Source organism: Crotalus tigris, unplaced genomic scaffold (genome assembly GCF_016545835.1).
Source record: "Crotalus tigris isolate CLP2741 ecotype Arizona unplaced genomic scaffold, ASM1654583v1 scf7180000024319.607755, whole genome shotgun sequence".
In the NCBI taxonomy this organism is placed as follows: Eukaryota; Metazoa; Chordata; class Lepidosauria; order Squamata; family Viperidae; genus Crotalus; species Crotalus tigris.
The window spans coordinates 302,768-322,823 of NW_024100491.1; the positions used below are offsets into that span (position 1 = coordinate 302,768).

A 20,056-nucleotide genomic window follows, 5' to 3' on the forward strand; every position below is an offset into this window, starting at 1 on the left:
ATATACACACACACACACACACACAACATACATGTGTATGTGTATATGTATGTGTGTGTGTGTGTGTGTGTGTGTGTGTGTGTGTGTGTGTGTGTATATATATATATATATATATATATATATATATATATATATATATATATCCATCCTTATTTTTCTCTAGGACACAGGTGTCAAACTCACCACATGACGTGTCAGGATGTATCACGACTCTTTTTGCATTGCCAACAATGGGGTGGGCTTCAGTATGATGAAACCAGCCAGCAGTTTGACATCCCTGCCTAGGAGAAAGAAAGATGCACATTTCTTAAGTCTTGGACTATGGTGGGTGGGCAAACTCCATTCAGGATTTTATATTACTTGAATGTTTTCTTTCAGACATACATTGTGTTTTCTTCATTATTTTGCTCTCTATTTTTTAAAAAAATTATGTGCTAACGAGTCCTCTGGAGTTGAGCAGCATTCTAAATTTAAATCAATAAAATTTTATCCATAAAAATTATGCAATAGAGACATAGTTAAGAAGTTTGGGCTATTCACTGTGCTAAAGTAAACAGGACTTCTGCATGTGTTCTATGTACTTCTAATGCAGGTAGAAATGTACATCTTATTCTGAACTGTAATCATAATCTAGTGGTGTTATTTGGAATGAATACCAGTTCTTAAATATCCAAAAAATCCCACTATCCTTACATAAGAAAAGATTATCAGAAAATTTGGGAAATCTAAAGTTTGCAGAAAAATAGGGCAAGAAAAACCCTACTACAAACAGCCCAAGAAAGCGGTCACTAGCCCATTTACACAGAATTCTGGTAGTCAATCAGAAACTTTGGTGATGGAGAGAGAATACAATACAAAGAATGGGATGGAATGGAATAATCTACAAGGAAGCATCACAGAGAGCAACCCAGCATGCTGGCTAGAGTTGAAGTCCATACAGCTTAAGCTTGCTGGGGCTGAGAAACAGTGCAGTATGCTAAAAGCATGCAATTTGTTTTCAAAATGTGTTTCCTGGTATTCCTCAATTCCTTTTGTAGTTCCTAAATAAATAAATAAATATTATTTTTTAAAACTATTCATCACAAATTCTTTGGGTCACTTATAGAATGCATTTTATTTATTTTCTAGGAAAATAAACAAAAAATAAAAAAAAATTACAGCAGGTACAAACTAACATAGAGATTTTACTATCCATTAGTCATGGATCTAAAGCAGTGGTTCTCAACCTTTTTAATGCTGCGACCCCCCCCAACCGGTCGTAAGTCGAGGACTAAACTGGTCGTAAGTTGAGGACTACCCAACCGGTCCTAAGTCGAGGACTTTTCCTGCCTGGGAACGCCGTGCATGCATGGTGCCGCCCCCTGCGCCGGCCGAGGCATAGCTGGCAAGCGGCAGAGATGGAGCAAGCCGACCACTGGCTGGGCCACCAGCTGGCCCAACCCAAGGGAGGTAAGGCACCCGCCAGAAAAGGGGAAAAAATGGCGGACAGCCTTGCTTGGTGACCCCCGTGAAATGGTCGATCGACCCCAAATGGGGTCACAACCCATAGGTTGAGAACCGCTGATCTAAAGATTTAGGTTCATTCATAAAGTTAAGCTAATGCTATATCTCAGGATTGAATCTTTTTCATATTTAATATTTTAGATCAGACATGTCAAACTCGTGATGTCATCTGATGTCGCACAACGTATTGGGACAGTTTTGCCATTGCTGGCAATGGGGTGGGCATGGCTTCTGCATGACGCATCCAGCCCGTGGGCCGGAAGTTTGACACCCCTGCTTTAGATACATTGAGGAACTTTTGTATAAAGTATTTTGAGTAACTCCTGACTTGTCTTAATTACAGAAGAGATAAAGAGGAGAAAGTGACAGATGTTAAGTTAGTAAAAGTATGTTTACATTGGAGAAAGGGGTTTAAAAGTAAGCATTTTGACTGGAAAACCTAGATATTTTGTCTAATATACACAATTCATTAAGGCAACTAGAAATAATAACTTTCAAATCCAAATTAAGGAAAGAAACTACTGTTTTTCTTTCTGTATTAGCAGATTTCAATTGCTAATCCATTAACAATCCAATGAAAAACCAACACTGATGTACATTCAAGATGTAAAGGTTTTTAAATGCCTTGAATGCATATGCTGAATGAAAAGTATGCTATCAAAAATATAAAATACCACATTCCATTATTAGATTCCAAAATATATATTCTTTTAGCTCTGGTTCTTCCCATTTCTCTGGAGAGAACTTTCTCTTCCCATAAGCTGAACTTATGACCACACAATGTAGTTATCTCCTTTCAAATTCTTTAGGCATTTCACTATTTAAGACTGATCTCATTTAGAAAAGATTAATGAACCAAGAACTGACATTCTGCAGCTTGAGATCATCTCAAAGCTAACAATAAAAGATACAGCATAGAAAGCAAAGGAGGTGAGATTATATTGTATATTGTGAACAGTTGTCACAGTAACCTGATATGTTTTAGTGAGTAAAACTTGCTGGATGCACATTGTTAGAGACCTGGACAAGTTCAAAGCTGGTGCCTTGCTGTAAAATCTTGTTGCCAAGGCAATGCACAGAAAGCTAGACCTGAAATGAATACCACAGATGGCGCATGACAGTACAGTCACATACTGGTTGAAAGAAATGTGTGCTCAGAGAAGTAGTGAACTAAAGGTAGCACTGATAGACTTTGGAGTGAAAATAAGGTGAAGTATTATAAGACAAAACAGAGTCTGTAACCTAGTATCAAATGATTGGCTTCATATTTTGCTAATATTATAATTTTGTGTTTTTAATGTCAAATGATGCATTGGGGAGGGGGAGGAGAATTAGCAGAAACAAATCCATTCATTTAAAAGAATGTTTTATACAGAATTCTACATTTATCTGAAATGTAGTAATTTTTTTATATTTGAGGGATGATCTGAGTACTGGAAAGAAAACTCACTGATTTTGAGGAGGGGGGAGGATGGGAGAACAACTTCATCCTGATAATTGTTAAGTACAAAAACAATATTGTAGGTTTAAGATGCAGGAAAATTGGTGGAAAATGCCAGCTAAGTTTTACTTAGTAAGTGGCAAATCTGAACAATAAGGATGGAATTGTTCAATCTGGCTAATAAATTAGTCGATTTAAGGTACTAGATCAGGGGTAGGCAACCTTGGCTCTTTTATGACTCGTGGACTTCAACTCCCAGAATTCCGAGCCAGCCATGCTGAGGGGAAAGGAAGAGTTTCCAAGCTCAGCCATGCTGGCTCAGGAATTCTGGGAGTTGAAGTCCGTGAGTCATAAAAGAGCCAAGGTTGCCTACCACAGTACTAGATAGTTCATACAAGTAATCAAGTTTCTGTTCCAGAGTTATATTTCTAGTTCTTACAATTTGAAATTAAATTTTATAATTGCAATTGCTGCTACTAAAAGTTTCACCTATTCTTTATCTCACATTTATTGTAACATAACTATTTGTTTCAGAAAGTGGAGTCCCAACAAGCAATCCTAAAAGTGCATTTTCCCAACAGCTAAACGCCTCCCATCTTCTGTACTAGCTACAACAGTGAATACATTATCTAAAAGCTTCTGATATACCCATATCATTTTTTCCTCCTATACATACATGGCAAAATTAATTCCAAATTCATTATTCTGTTTAGTTAGATTGACTTTTTATGGGAAGCTTGAACAATTTATCCTCCCCTACCTTTTTTTTTTTTTTGTAAACATGGAAAATCCGAGAACTGGTTCTTCAACACTCTCTCTAAAACAATAGTTCTTAAACTGGAAATAATTTGGGTATATCCTTGGGGTAATGGAGCACATTGTAATTCCTTGTTTGTGAATTGAGATACAGTTTGGGACTACCACTGCTAAAATGCTAACGTAGAACAACAGAGTCTGCATTTTTGTAGGGTAATGACATTATTTGAGCCTCGTAAAGAGGGAATCAAATCTTAAAATCAAACATTTTAAGAACCATTGTTCTAGGAACTTACAAAATTAGAATTTGATTAGCCATCCTAGTATTTCACTACAGCTTATGCTTCGTTTTCATACTATAATTGCATTTTTCACTCATTAAATCTCCAGATGAAATATTGTATAAAACACACCCTACACTGTGGGTGTTGTCTTCCTTCACTACCAGAGATAACACCGGACTGTTTTCATTGCTGAACTCATATGAACTCCTTACTAAGCATCTGTGATAGGTTATAAACAAATTCAAAGAGATCTATTTTGTTCTTATTACATTTATGTAATTCAAATCCATGATTAGAATTGCCTTTTCTTTTCATATCCTCTCAGATTGATACAACTCCCCCCCTCCTCGGTAGCTGTTATTCAACATATATATATATATATATATATATATATATATATATATATATATATATATATTTAAAGAACAGGATGTTCTTTCCTATCCTAAGGGGGCTAGCAGGAAATGAGAACTAGTTTTTCTGGCAAAATATAAAATGTAATACTATTTGGAGAATAATTGTACTACATAAAGAATGGTATATGCTTTATTATTTTCAGCATCCCAGAGCTTTATTTTCAATCGTTTTTGCTGCCTGCATTTCTCCTGTGGAAAATGGATAGTACAATCTCAACAGGATTGTATTATTGTACTTGCAAATAAATTGCAAACTAAACCCTGATAAAGCTGAAAAAGACTCAACATTACACCAGTTGAGTCCTGCTTTTTCAATTGCATATTGACATCTTTACATTTCAAATATGTAGCAGATGCTTTTCCAGCTCACAAGAAAATGATTAGAATACAAAGAAGGGAAGATCTTTAATCATTGCAGTGTAGCTTAGTAATGGGCACATTTTGGTGGCTAAGACTACACTTAACCTTTATGGAGGATTTATGATGATGAAAAAATAGGAAAGCGGGTGGAATATTTCCATTTTTGTCAAAAGTTGGAGATGTAAATGTATTAAGCTATTTCTGTCAGAAAATTACTATGGGGACTTTCCAGATTACTTTGCACTCAATACACTCCCAGTCAATCTGTATGTGCAGACCAGTGCAAACATGCATGCCACTTAGTTCAAATAGCAAAAATATAACTTGATATTTATTTATTAAACATCAGCAAACATCAAAACGGTTAACTGGCAAAATGAAACAAAAGGCAGGCAAAAGTAGAGAGAGAGACATAAATGTCAGAGGAGAGATAAAAGGGTATAGGATTTAACAATAACAATCTACATTATCTATATATCATTATATAACAAAATCAGAGAACTTTCCAGAGCTACCAGAAACAATACTGCAAATAATTAGCATGGAGGTACCAAAGAGAGTGGTCTCTGGTCATCCCAACCTTAACCCTTTTATGTACATAAAAATAGGAGAGCAAAGATGGAAAGTCATCTCCTCTATTCTGCACTATAAAGGAAACCATTTGTTCTATAGGGATGATGCATACAACAGTTTTAAAGCTTATAAGATGATTTCATGCTCAAAGTATTAATGATCTATATTACTGACTTTTAGAAAACTTTGGTCAGAAGGTACCCTGAAATTCTTCCATGCACTTATATTAGAACGTGGGTGTCAAACTGACGGCCCGCAGGTTGGATGCATCATAGCGAAACCACACCCATCCCATTGCTGGCAGTGGTAAAAAAGTCATGATATGTCACAACACATGAGTTTGACAGCCCTGTATTAGAATGATTCTGGTGCACAGGAAGTTCTGAGCTACTGATGATCCATTCTGCTACTGTTTTCTTCCAGCCTCAACTCCTTAACCTCAGAGTTACTTAGGATCCTAATCTTCTAACCTTGAATTTATGGGATATATTGCTAGCCTTTGCCACAGTTGATTTCCTTTTCTATAAAAAGAGAGAGATGGAATTAAGAATACAGGTGAAAGAAGCAAATCAGAATGCAGGGAAATAGAGATGGGGAACAGAACTATACCAGTATTGCATCTTATCAGTTACATCGTTACTCTAGGGCAGTGTTTCTCAACCTTGACAATTTTAAGGCATGTGGACTTCAATTCCCAGAATTCCACAGCCAGCAATGCTGGCTGTGGAATTCTGGGAGTTGAAGTCCACATGCCTTAAAATTGTCAAGGTTGAGAAACACTGCTCTAGGAACCAATCAATAAACTGTCAGTCTTTCTGACACTGAAGGCTTTTCTTTTAGTAAAATCTCTCACTGTCTCAAAGATATTTTACTTAGCTGTCTGGCCATGATGGAATCTTAAGCTTTTTGTTCACAGAAGACCATAATCTTGTAACTTATTCTCAATATATTCTTATATATTGTCTCCACAATTATTGTGATAGGTATTTAGAAAATTGTAACGGCAAAACACTGTGTTTCAAAACTGTGGTACAAACAGATTAACTTATGGGACAATGGTAAAGGAACACACATGCTATTTGTATAAGTAGGAGAAATCAAGCCAGGTGTTTTTCATCTGGCATTGTGAAACTGACTAAGGCATTACCAAAAAATGACTAATATTTACAGATAAGATATGGTCATGAAATTGCTTAATAGAATAGACAAAACATTCAGAATAAATCTGTCCCCAATCTCTACTTTACCCAAGAGCTGGTAGGCAGATAAGATTTATTTCTTAAAATGTGAAGGAGCTGATGTTTTATAGCAGGTTCACAGAAAGAAATTGCACTCAACAAGTAAAGCCTGCTGCTCCAGTACTTTGAGTACTTTTTTTTTTTCCTTTCCATGAAAAGGAACCAGCATTTAGGAAAGGCTTGTGAAGATTTTCCCAAGCAGTAGGATACTTTACTTTTCACACATAGCATGTTCCTATTGAGTTACCTCCTGCTCCTTTCAAAAGTTTTTATCTGTATGTTCCATTATACAAAAAGAAGTTTCACTTAGCCATGATGAAATCTTAAGCAGCAGTCTTCTTCTCTCCTAACGCTAAACCTTGGGATTTATTTCTGAATAATCATTTATAACTCTGTTTTATTAAACAGCAATAGAGCTCAAAGATTAGGTTCATATCTCTAATCAAACCCTAATATAGTTTGGTTGGGACTTCACCAAACAAATGAACTAATCATTGAGTGATAGACACAAGGCCTTCTAAAGTAATTCCTCCTCAGGTATTACTGTACTCTCCTATGGAGTACACTTCAGAGGACCTACATATACAAGACATGTTAAATACAGGAAAGGAATATAGCAAGTACAACTTGAAAGAAATACTAAGGAACTATCTTCCATTCACAAGCCTGCTAAAAAACTAACAGTTATCATTACTTTTCCCAAATCAAGAAGAGAGACAAAGAAAAACTATTCTCAGACAATATGCAAGGCATTTTCTTTTTCAGAATAAGCTTAATAATCAGCTGTTTGTAGCTCAAATGTTCAACCGGTAGAACCCATTTCTTTGGATGTGGAGAGCAGATTCTCTCTCTATAACTCTCTCTTATAACTCTCTGAATCACTGCCTATCTAAAATTATGGTAAGGGAAGAATAAGTAGAACAATGTAGGAATTAACACACATGAGAATTGTGTATTATATTTAGATGTAAGTTAGAAACTATTTCTCTACCTCAGCTGTATACACACATATCTCACTTAAGGGAACTCTATTAAGGAAATCTATTGATCAAGGGACTTGCTCCAAATACCTGGTGCCCAAAAGACATATAGAAACTTATAGTAAGACACTTAAACTTACACTAACACATAGGCCTATCCTTATTCTTCAGTTCCTTCAAAGCTATTTGAAGCAGACTTACCAATCATCTTCAGTCCTTCTGACCTTGGATTACTATGCAGAGAATACAATGAGCCAGGCAGTGCCCTCTCCAGTTTAATTAATAGTAACTTGCATAACATAAATCAGTCAATACCCTGCTCAGGCTATTCCTACTCATCAAGCCTGAAAAATTATTTTACCTCCACTCCATACAGAAAGAAAACAAAATAATTTCTAGCATACATGCATACAATATGTTCATAAATAGTGTTTTGTCTGAATAGTTGCAATAGAATGAGATTATTTGATTACTAAACCATCATTCATCATATATTAAAAAGCCTATTGAAAACTGTGAAGGTTGTTGTCCTATTAATTTTCAACCAAATATCTTTTTCAATCGCTCTAATCATGTTTATAAGCTGCAACAGTGGTTAGGCTGATGGAGAGAGGCAGTAAGTTTTTACTTACTAGTATTGTCCCTCTCCATTACTTTAGCTACTGCTTAAAATGGTTGCAGCAATTGGAATGCATCGTGAAGTCACTCCCATATACCTGTCACTTTCACTCTACTGGAATAATCCAACTAACTCACTCCTTAGTCCATGCAAAAGAAAAAAAGGAGAAATAACTAATCTAAGTTAGAATTTTATATATGTGTTCTTCCTCAGTGAAAAAGAAAAAATACAGAATTCTTCTCAGTTTCACAATTCATTAATTCAATCCAACATTTCTTTTTAAAAACTTTCCAATGGCTAACTTTTTTTAAAAAAGGCTAAGTAAAGTCTGATCTGGTTAGCACTTAAGATGCAAGAGCACAGAAATTACCTGGGAATGAAGTCTAAACTAGGGAGTTTAGCCTAGTTTAGGCAAATAGTGTTTTGTTGCCATTGAAACTAGAAGTTCATAAATATGCTGCATATTGTATTTTACATAGAATGCTTATCTGAAAAAAGGCATTCAATATTTTAAATTGAAGGTGACAAGTATAACAAATTAATATCCAATCAGAAACTACTGAATTTCAGTGAGCTATAGAATATTCATCAACAATTTTTTTAACTGAAGGAAGATTAGTTCCTAATTACAAATTACAAAAGTTTTAATCACTTGTTTATATACATTGCCCAGTTAAAAGTTTGAAATATTTAAATCAATATAATAGGAAAATTATTCTAATATATTTAAATGAATTTTTACAATAAACAATATTTTAGATTCAATTTAGATTGAAAGGATATCTAGTAACTGAATAATCTAACTTGGATCTTAACACGATTTAAGGAAGTTCACAGGAAGAAAGATTTCCTTTCCTTCTTGCAAATACCTTCAGATACTCAAAGGTACCTCTAAAGCCATTCCACTAGAATAGCGGTTCTCAACCTGTGGGTCGCGACCCCTTTGAGGGTCGAATGACCCTTTCACAGGGGTCGCCTAAGACCATGGAAAACACATATTTCCGATGGCCTTAGGAACCGATTGGCGCGGCTTGAGCCCGATTTTTGAAAAGCACTCAAATCGAAGGTGGCGACCTCACGAAAGCAAAGGCGGCGGGGGGCGGGAGAGGAAGAGTCAGCAAGCCCCAACCAGTAAGCCATGCCAGCCAGCCAGCCGGGCTGAAAGAGGCAAGGCCTCCCAAACCCTGACTTTTTTCCCCTCCCCTCCTTTCCTTTGCAACTTGCAAAGGAAAGGGACCCCCAGACTGAAGCCCAGGAAGGCTGGAGAGCTTTGCACGGGGTCCCGATTCCCCTTTGCTCCACCACCAGCACTGCCGCCAGACCAGCCAGCTGCTGGGGAGAATTTCCTTTTCCCCCTTCCCTCTCCCTCTTTGTTTAGTGCAAAAAAAAAAAAGTGCTAGTCTTTTTTTTTTCTTTCCCTCTTCTCGGCTTTTCAAAAATAGCAGCCGGGGGATCTTCAAGCCAATAGTTGTTGCTGGGGCATTAAAAAAAAAAAAAGTCCTTCCCAGACGGAATCTTTCTACACTTCTTCGGCTTTTCTGAGTCAGGGGAGGGGAGACCTGATTGGGGGGGGTTCCTAGGAGGAAGGGAAAGACCCACCGGAGAAGTTCGGCTGCTTTTCTGCTCAAGCAGCCGGCAAGGCAAAAGCCCCGGAGGGTCGGGTGTCCGGGCTTTTCAATCCCTTATTAAATAGGCAAAGGCTTAATAGTTTGCTCAAACTTTTTAACCTCCCGGATTTATTACCTTCAAATATCAACGAATAAATGGCATATTAAAAAAAGAGAAAGAAGTAAATCATAGGAAGAGCCCGTTTAGGAACGCGAGAGAAATAATATTCAAGAGGAGAAGATCGGATGAATTTGATGCCCCCTAACAGGAGGTGGGGGAGAAAAGTTGGAGAGCGACTTGTTTTATTTGCTCAAAATGCTTTTCAAAGGCTCCAAAGAAAGAAGGGGAAAAAAAAGAGATTTAGAAGCCTAGGACAGCTTTGCAGAAAGAAAATCTGATCAACTATACGCCATTGCCCTTAGTTACACATCTACAGAAAGCAGACAAAAGGGGCAGATCTGGTGGTTTTGATTGACAGCTCCTCGCATTGTTGGGCAGCTTTAATAGAATTTATCCCCAGGCCCCTCAATATGCAAAAGAGGGGAGGGGGGTTATCAAAAGAAGGCAGCATATGCAGACTTCTGCCAGATTCAGACTGTGCGATCCCCCTTGTTTTTTCCAGTCCAGGTTCTCCCCGCCTTACTTTTTCTGCAGAGAAAAACCAAGCCTACTTTTTTTTAGAAAATAGTTTCTTTCCATCAGGAAGAGAATGTAAAATGAGAAAAAGAGCAGGGGCCATACTAATCTTCGCTGAATTGTTCCAATTTTAGTATATGTGCTGCCGAAGCGATCTCGTGAGTTTCAGGAAAAAACCCTTTGGAGAGATCTGAGGGTTTAAGATTGGGAGGCTTTTGTTGAAATTTCCTCTTCACCCCCCCCCCCAGCCAAATCTATCCCACCTGGAGACCTATACCTAAGGCAGAATCTCTTTATCCTTGAGGATTCCCTGGTAAAAACTGTCTTTCACATTAACCCAGTTGGTCTCCGTCCAGGACTGACCTGCTGACTCTATTCGTGTTATTTACTAAAGTTATTGACCATCATTTTAGGCTTCGTTTTTTTTTTTCTTTTGCAGGGAGGGGATTAGATGCCATGCAAAGCCAGCCCACTCCCCTGCTTTAGTTTACTGCTGGATGCATTAAACCAGCAGTTCTCAACCTGTGGGTTGGCTTCAAACAACAATTAGAGGAACAAGGAATAAAGAGGGTTGGCTTCAAACAACAATTAGAGGAACAAGGAATAAAGATGGATTGGTACACGAGAATGCAAATACAATCTAGATATGAAAAAGATGTTAAAATAGATGTTGTTAATTTGGGGACAACAGAGTTAGATGAAATACTCACAGGAACGGAAGAAAAATGGATTAAAAAATGTACAGTTATCTACTACATATGGAGTTAGAGAAGGAACAAGTGAAAGAGACAATGATAAAATTGACAAGGAATTTTGGATACACAATTGAATTAGATAGATGGCAGCAATTATGGGAAAGAAACTGTAAATTGACAATGGCAACTGCGTATAAAGAAAATATGTACAAAATGTTTTACAGATGGCACATGTCTCCTGAAAGATTAGCTAAAATGTTTAAGGACAGGTCTATGAAATGTTGGAAATGTCATCAGATACCAGGTTCCTTCTACCATATGTGGTGGACGTGTGTAGAAGCTAAAACTTATTGGAATATAATTAGAACATGGATAGAAAAGAATATATACGTTGTATAGAACTAAGACCAGAAATATTGCTGTTGGGTATTCTACCAGAGAAATACAATAAAGAAAAAAAAAATTTAATTATTCATGTAATTACGGCAGCCAGGATTGTGTTTGAACAAAATTGGAAAGCACTGAAAGCCCCCCCAGAGGGAGAGGTGATTGGAAAAATACTGGAATGTGCAGAAATGAATAGACTAACAATGACAATTAAAGATAAGACAGAGTCAGACTACTATGAAATTTGGGGAACTTTTTATGATTGGCTGAAAAGAGAATACAGTTAAAAGATAGTTAACATCAATTTAGATGGAAGAAGAAGGAGCAGATAAGGAGGGAGACCCAGGCGACACAGTATTGAATAACTGGAGGTTGTATAAATGTTTATAGAAGTATATACCGAGAAGGTTAGATAAATAGAAGTATTAATCTTATTGTATATAATACAGATAGGGAAATTTGGAGAGAGGAGGTGCTCGGACATTACCCCTGAATTGTATCTGAAGAGGGATGAGAGGGAAGAAAGGAGAGGAGAGAGAAAAGAGTAAAGGAGGGGAGAAGGAAGTAGGAAGGTTGGAGGAAGAGGAAAGGGGAGGAGAGTGGTGAAGGAGAGGAGAGGAAGAAGAGGGAAGTAGGGAAGAGAAGAAAGGGAGAAAGAAGGTAAAGAAGAAGTGTGGATACGGTGAAAGGGGAAATGGGCGAGCAACACCAAAGTTATGTGTATGTATTTATTTCATTTTGTTAAAAGTATCTGTATGTGAGTGTGGAGGGAATGTATGTTAATATCTGATAAATATTACAGTATATATATGGGGGAGAGTTTGGAAAAATAAAAAATTATTAAAATATAACCTGTGGGTTGGCTTTTTACTCATACTGTCGCAAAATATAGCAATGTAGTTTACTGTTGTTATATTAAGACTGTTACCCATACTACACCATGCTTCAAGACAAAATTTCATTTATTTGTAATTAGAAATAAATATTTCACAATATATAATTACATATTGTTTTTGTGATTAATCACTATGCTTTAATTATGTTCAATTTGTAACAATGAAAATACATCCTACATATCAGATATTTACATTACGATTCATAACAGTAGCAAAATTAGTTATGAAGTAGCAACGAAAATAATTTTATGGTTGGGGGTCACAACATGAGGAACTGTATTAAAGGGTCGCGGCATTAGGAAGGTTGAGAACCACTGCACTAGAAGGCCTTCCTTAGGAACATAATATAGGGTATGGAGAGACTAGATAAAACATTTTCTAGAATCAACTTGAATTAACTTCAGATGGTTGGGTTCATATGTTGCACTAGTCTATGGTTTGTTTAAATACAGCATAGTTGATAGAATTAATCAGAATTAGCTGAGTTTTCTACAATATGTAACATCACAAGCTACACTTTACAAATTATAATAGTTGAGACTGGGTGGCTTTGGGTGAATGTAGCTCTGGATTCTGGGATTTTTAACATGTTTAGTTAATGGGATGGGATTGCACTATCCCAAATTGACCTGATGCACAATCTGGATGTTCTCTTACACTCGTGACTCTTGCTCAATAAGCAGGTGGCAGTCGTTGACTAGGAGTGCCTTTGTACAACCTGTGTACCAGTTGCACCCTTTCCTGGATCAGCACTCTTTCCACTCAGGAACTGAGTGTAATCTCACTAGTGCAACATAATTTTGAAGAGTATCCAGAAGTTTCAGCTGGTGCAGAATGTAGCTGCATGGGCAGTTCTTGGTGCATCTAGACTGGCCCATGTTACATTGCTGTTCCAAACCCTGCACTGATTTCCAGTTTACTTCCAGGTCCAATTCAAGCTGTTGGTTATCATCTTTAAAGCCCTATAGGTCCAAAGTATCTGAGAAACCAACTCATCCTGATGGGATTGGCCCCTTCCACCCATGCCAACAGAAGAGGCTTGGTGCATGTCTATCAAGGAATTCAATCAAGGGCTGTTGAAGCCCAAAAGAGCCTTTTTGGCCATGGCACCCATCCTCTGGAACATCCTCTCTCAGCCAGATCCACATCCAACCTTCTGGCCTTCCAACAGGGCTTGAAGATCTGGCTCTCTAGCAGGCCTGAGGCTCTAATAAAGGACTGGCATCTTGGATATGATTAATGGATTAGATAAACTCAAGTCCCTCCTCATGTGCATTTTGCTCATTTCCTTCCATCTTGATTAATTAAATTTTAACTGAATTTTAAATGTGTAGTTTTATTTATTGTTTTAAAGTTTTATGTCATAAATATATGACTGAACGCTGCCTAGAATCACTTCAGCGAGATGAATGGATTAATGGTGTAGTAATAAACAAACAAATAAATAAAGCTCCCAAACATGCTATTTTATCACACCTGGGAAAATTTAATCATTTATTATTTGAAAGCATAGTTTCAATAATATAAAGCTAATTTATATAAATATGGTATTATAAAAGAAAGTTTAGCTGCATCATACAAACTCCTCAAACTTAGCAATCACTGTCTGTATTACTTAAGTCTATTCAAGTGGGAATCGAATATAAATATTTTAAATAGCATAACTTTAAGGAACATACCTTTTATTTTAGCATTATGATTAATTTGCAGCTGTCTGCTGAATAGAAAATTATTTTTTCTACACATTCTTACAGGGAATGGATAGCATTGGTGGTTCTTGTGAATGAACTTGGATAGAGATAGTATGTCCCTCATCTTTTAGATCTTTCAGTGGCCTTTGAAATGATCTGACCGGTATCTTTTTGAACAGGCATTGCCAATTAAGGACACTGTTTTGTGGTTAATTCCCAGTAGTGTAGGCACAGATGGACAGATTAGTCAGGCAGTGATTCCATTAAGCTATGCCAGAGTTTGGTACACTTCTGCTGCTCTTTAACCTATACATGAAAGTGCTGGGAGAGATCATCTGTTGGTTGCTGATGATACCTAGTTGCACGCTGCCAGCTTCAATTAGATGGGAAATGCTATCGATATCTAATATCAGTGTCTGGAGGCTGTCAGGATCTGGATATGAAACAAACTGAGGTTGAATCCCTGCAAGACAATTTCTGTTTGTTCACATGGGTTATTTTAAGTGCTCTGGTTTCATCTTTGATGGGGCAGCATCCTGGACATCCTGGACTCATAGCTATTTCTGGACAGATGGAGAGTCTTTACCAAACTCTAGTTGGTCACCAGTTACCACCCTAATAGAATGAGATCTTCTTTCAACAGTAACTCATGCGCTAATCATATTTATTTGGACCACTTATAATAGGGGTTTCTAAACTTTTTAAATTCCCTTTAGGGTAATCCTAATGTACACAACTCTCCTAAAACTCCAAACATCAAAACAAACATATCACTTAGAACTATATTTTGGGAAGATGGATTTATTGTAACAATGCACAATTAAAAGGTTCTTACACATCCTCTGGACTCTGCCTGTGTCTCTCCAAGAGAAGTACATTTTTACAGTTTGGGAAATTCTGTCTTTGAAGTTTCAGATAATCAAGAACACAGAAACCTGGACATTATCTGGAGTTTGTCAACATGGGCATATTGCACCTATGCTCTGGCCTATGCATTGGCTACCTTTTAGGCTCAGGGTTCAATTTAAAATCCTGCTTGTAACCTTTAGGGCCCCATGTAGTTTTGACACCAAGGTACTTGAAGGTCCTCAACTAAGTAAAACTGATTCGTCTGACCATATCCCAGGAGAAACTTGTTGATGAATCCCTGTTTCTACAAGATTAGGAGTTCAGTGATATATGCAGTTGATAATTAATAAGTAACGGAAATCTTGCAATGAGTGGGATGAAATAACTTTTGCTTCTTTATTATTCCCCTCCTTTCTTTCTACATACAGTAACTGATCTAGATCCCATAAGTCTTGCACTATGTCCTATTCACGAATTATGTATTTGTACTCTTGCTATATAAAAATATGTGAAAACTACATATACATATTGTATACGTATACATATCTTGAGTTACTTGTAAAATAGTAATAGTGAAATACAAATAAATATGCATTTGATATTACAGTATTCCCTATGCCTGTACTGCCATGTTTATTTAGATCACTGGTTCTCAACCTTTTTAATGCCGCGAGCCCCCAATCGGTCGTAAGTCGAGGACTACCCAACCAGTCGTAAGTTGAGGACTACCCAACCGGTCGTAAGTCAAGGACTTTCCCTGCCCAGGAGCGCCGCGCACGCGTGGTGCTGCCCCCTGCGCCAGCCAAGGCATAGCTGGCAAGTGGCAGAGACGGCGCAGGCTGACCACCGGCTGGGCCACCAGCTGGCCCAGCTCAAGGGAGGTAAGGCACCCGCCGGGCCCCCTGCATGCCAGCAACCCTCCCTGCGCCCGTCGGCCTCCCACCTCCCCCCCTGGCCCTCTTTTACTTACATTTTTAGTAGTTGCTCAGCAGGGAGGGGTGGAAACTTCAAGACAGCTCGCCTTCGCTGCAGACAACTTGCAGCACCGTTTGCAGAATGGGACTTTTGGTGGGCTCAGCAGGGCAGAGACAGCCTGGACAATTCCTATTGGCTTTTGAAAGCCAAAAGAATTAGACTCCATTCAAGAGAGTCTATTCTATTGGCTTTCAAAAGCCAATAGAATAAAAGGGAGTAGCACAGCTAAGGAAAAGGGGAAAAAATGGCGGACTGTGTTGTTTGGCGACCCCTGTGAAATGGTCATTCGATCCCAAATGGGATCGCGACCCACAGGTTGAGAACCACTGGTTTAGATTATTGTACATTTAATTAGGAGTAACAATATCTCATGCAGACTTGAACAGTTTTTGAGGTACAGTTCTGACAGAGTTCTACACTATTAGAAAATAACTTTCCCTGAATGAAGTGGCACTTCAAGTCTGAGTAATCATACATCAAATACAATATCCTTGATCTAGTTCACTTTTCTTTTTTTTAATTTTAATATTATACCATTCTGCCCATACAATACTTCTCATAAGCCTTTCTGGACTCTAGGTGGAAGGAAACAGTGGGAATGACTCAATCAGTTTTAGCAAAAATGCCTTTTACTTCTTCCAGCACATAGGGGCAATATAGAGCCTCTCTAGGAAGCAACATACTTTCCTGTCCTTTGGCTTTAGAACTGCTGCAGTCTCTCTCTCTCTCTCCACTCTCTGCAGCATTGTGAGATTTAACACTCCTACAAAAAAGAAAAGGCACCGAACAGGAAATCTGGGAAAGCTGGTAAGGAATTTCTATCAGTTTCTAAAATGAGAATGGAAAAAAAAGCAGGATTACTTCAACAAGAATCATTATCTGCTGCATGTTTTTATGTAAAGGTTGCAGACTTGGATAATTACCTGATAGTCTGATGGTAAGAGACACCTCCCCTTTATCTGCCCTCAAGAGTGCTTTTGTGTAGTTAATTAATGCAAACTTTCATGCAAGAAGGAAGTAATTATAACTGTATTCCCTTTTAATGATGGAGAAATATGCAACCTCTTCCTTTCCAGGGAGATTCAATCACCGCTGCCATAATGTAGTTGGCAAAATCCCCACATTCTAAAACAGTAACACTAGTTCTGAATGTAAAAGCCTATAAAGACAATAAATTAATGTGACAGAGTTGAGGGAATGACACTGCAATTGTGGAGATATTTTTCTAAAAATCACCTTAGTCATCGGGAAAAAAATAAATTATAAAAAAAATACATATTGGAGAAGGAAAATATATGTATAAATACACTGTACTTGAAGATGATGTGGGTGTGCCTGATTGGGAGAAAGGCAGTTTGAAAGAAATGGAAAGCATCTTAAGTGTGTACATGCTGAAAAACTTGGGAAATAGAAGCTGTGTGTCTCAAAATATAGAGAAAAAAAAGCTCTTATGATATACTGAGAAATGTGGAACTTTAAACACAAATTTATAATTATGTCACAAAACTATACATATTTACTTGGAAGTAATTCCCATTCAGATAAGCATAACTTACTATTAGATACTGTATATACTGGTCATCAAAGTTGCATTGAAATAAGTGGAAATTTCTGCTGAATAACATGAGTATAATTAGGTTCTACAGCATAGGTGTAGTTTTTTAAGGCTACAGTCCTTTGCACTGAATGCATGGGAGTAACCCTTACTTTTGAGTAAACACCTTTGGCGTGGCTTGAATAGATGAAGCAGGTGATTGCAGATATGAGGATTGGCTAATCTGAAGGAAGCTTGATTTTTGAAAGCAGGGACTGTTATATTTAAGCAGTGAAAAGTTAATATGAACTCAAACTGATTTTTCAAGCCACATACTTAAGTTGCCCTTTTGAAACCTATTTGTTGAAATTACTTAACGGATATTGAGAAGACTAAGATTATGCATAGTACTTGATTAGAAAAAAGTGATTTTAATACACATTTGGATAGTTGACTATCAAAGGAAAGCAACATTAGTTATTGAACTAAACAGCACTGAGACATGACTGCGGAAAGAAAAAGGGAATCGAACAGAGGCGGAGAGCTGCGTGGTGAATATTAAGAGTTCTTAAGATACTTACCGGGACTAAACGGAAAAATCCATTTTATGGATTCCTTTGCTTTGGAATGGGATTTTTTGCAGGCACGGTGCTCGCCTGCTGGACTGGGGCAGGATGTAATGCACGCTGGCAAATTTCGGAGTGCACGCTAGGCAGTGCAATGCAAAAAAAAAGAAAAAAGAACCAAACTGCATGTGTGAACCCGCCATTACTCTAGCCATTTTGTTATAGTCGAAATCAGATCAGCGGAGCGAGAACATGGACCGCCAGGGCCACGTGTGGTTGAACGATCGAAAGCATACGGCCGTTTTTTTTAACGCGCGTTCTGCCTCTGGAGGGTTAACATTCGGCGTAGAGATGCCCGATCTGCGACAGCCACCCCGCGTTAAAGATGTGCGAACATATTTTCCCTGCCCCTGGTCGATGTAGCTGAAGACCAGAGAGTATTTGGCGAAAGAGGGCGTGGAACTGGGCTCCACATAACTGGCGAAATGAGCGAATAAGGGACGCGGCGGGGAAAAGCAAGGCGTTCTGCTGGCCGGCGCGCCCAAAGAGGACCACCCTCCGGTTCACTGGTCGGAGAGTCTCCGCCTTCAGGCGTCGTCCGTAGCTGCGGGGAGATAAAGAAGCCTCCGCTCTGGGCCGCTTCCCTCCTCCGGCTGCGGAGCGGGAGAATGTCTTGAAGCCCCAAACCTTTCATCTCCCTGGCGGGCTGCACCTTCCCCAGGTCGTCCCGCCCCACCCCTTGGAGAAAGAAGGCCGAGTCTGCAACGAGGACTCCAGGTCGGGAACCGGTGTGGGCGGAAGGAGCGCTGCCACTCAGTCCGGCCTGCGAGCCCCTTCCTGCCAGCCACTGAACGGCCCACTCCGCCCCCTCGTGGCTTTGGCCAGGCCCGGCCCTCCTCCGTAGGAGGTGCTGCTCCCCGGCGAACCAGCCAGAGCGGCAGAGGCAGCAAGAGGGAAACACGAAGCAGCCTCTGCACCCCTTTCAGCCGAGGGAAGAAGAGATAGGTGAGGCCTTCGGAGCAGGGCAGGGGGTGGGACTGGCTTGGTTTGGGTTCTGCCGCCGTGGTTCTCGCCAGCAACCCGAAGGAGGATTGAACGTGGCGGTACTGTTCTGCTCTTGCTGGCTGTTTATTTTTGCACTGCGTTTTGTTTGGTTTTTGGAGGGAAGGGTATCTTAAGGGTGGGACAGGTTCTCGGAAGCCATCGAAATGGCTTTGGCAAAAAGAAAAAGAAAAAAGATGAGGCTAGCAAATAATGCAAGGCAGAGAGAGTCAGGAATGTGGGTATACTAAAACGAATGCAGGAGTTTCCATGGCAAAGAGTGGGAGCTTCTGGGAGGCTTATTTGCAAATAAAAAGAGCCGAATATACACCGGACTAGTTAAATGAGTATTCCTTCCTGAATATGGTCGTTTTTTTTTTAAAGGATGGGAGAGGACGGGGCAGTTAATCAATCATCGGCAGAGGAAGAGCCATTTGCTTAACTCACTTTAAAGTCACCTTTGCTTAGGTTTTGCTACGAAGTTTGTCACATACTAAGATGGTGTAACTAAGTAGAGACTCTTCTGATCCATGGCTATTCTTAATACAGTTTTGCAGACCTTCGGAGAGTTCAATTTTAGGTCCTTTCTCTTCAGTAATTATATGAAAGAACACGCAGGCTTTTAAGATTGGGGTTGCTATTTAGATTTGGGGATATTGCTACTGCTGCCTTGAAAATTGTAATTTAGGCTTTATGTGCTAATTACACTTGGAGTCACCTTCATAAAGTCTTATTTTGTAACTGGACTACAATGTTTCATTTAGTGTGGCTGCCAATGTAGCCAATACAAATTAGTGTTCTGTCTTATAAATAAATGGCACTGGATTATTCACTGTGGTCCATATGCACCAAAATCTCAGTATCTTCTATGTTTACCTTGTGAGGTGGATTTTTGTGTTGATATTCTTTTGCCTGCTGCAGGAAACTCTGGAATACAGTGGCAATTGATGCTTTACTTATTTGTACAGAATGCACTGTTCATGCTTTTAGTTTTGTAGGATCTGTCCT

At 38.7% G+C, this 20,056-nt stretch overlaps 1 protein-coding gene and 1 long non-coding RNA gene across 6 annotated transcripts in view; one reads left to right on the forward strand and one right to left on the reverse strand.

The window, feature by feature from the left end:
* Positions 1-225: 225 nt before the first annotated feature.
* Positions 226-18,160, reverse strand: LOC120299890. Its single transcript, XR_005554495.1, has 3 exons — positions 18,023-18,160; positions 16,591-16,735; positions 226-281 (listed from the first exon to the last, which is right to left on the reverse strand). It is a non-coding gene; the product is annotated as an uncharacterized LOC120299890 (long non-coding RNA).
* ADD3 (adducin 3) overlaps positions 16,590-20,056 on the forward strand; it is a 109,919-nt gene continuing 106,452 nt past the window's right edge. For 2 of the 5 annotated variants that reach the window (XM_039325168.1, XM_039325173.1), the window contains exon 1: positions 18,723-19,012. The gene's annotated coding sequence lies outside the window, so the exon portion shown is untranslated. Of the gene's footprint in view, positions 16,715-18,719; positions 19,013-20,056 lie in introns of those variants that run through there. The other 3 variants (XM_039325170.1, XM_039325172.1, XM_039325169.1) reach the window with 3 other exon arrangements.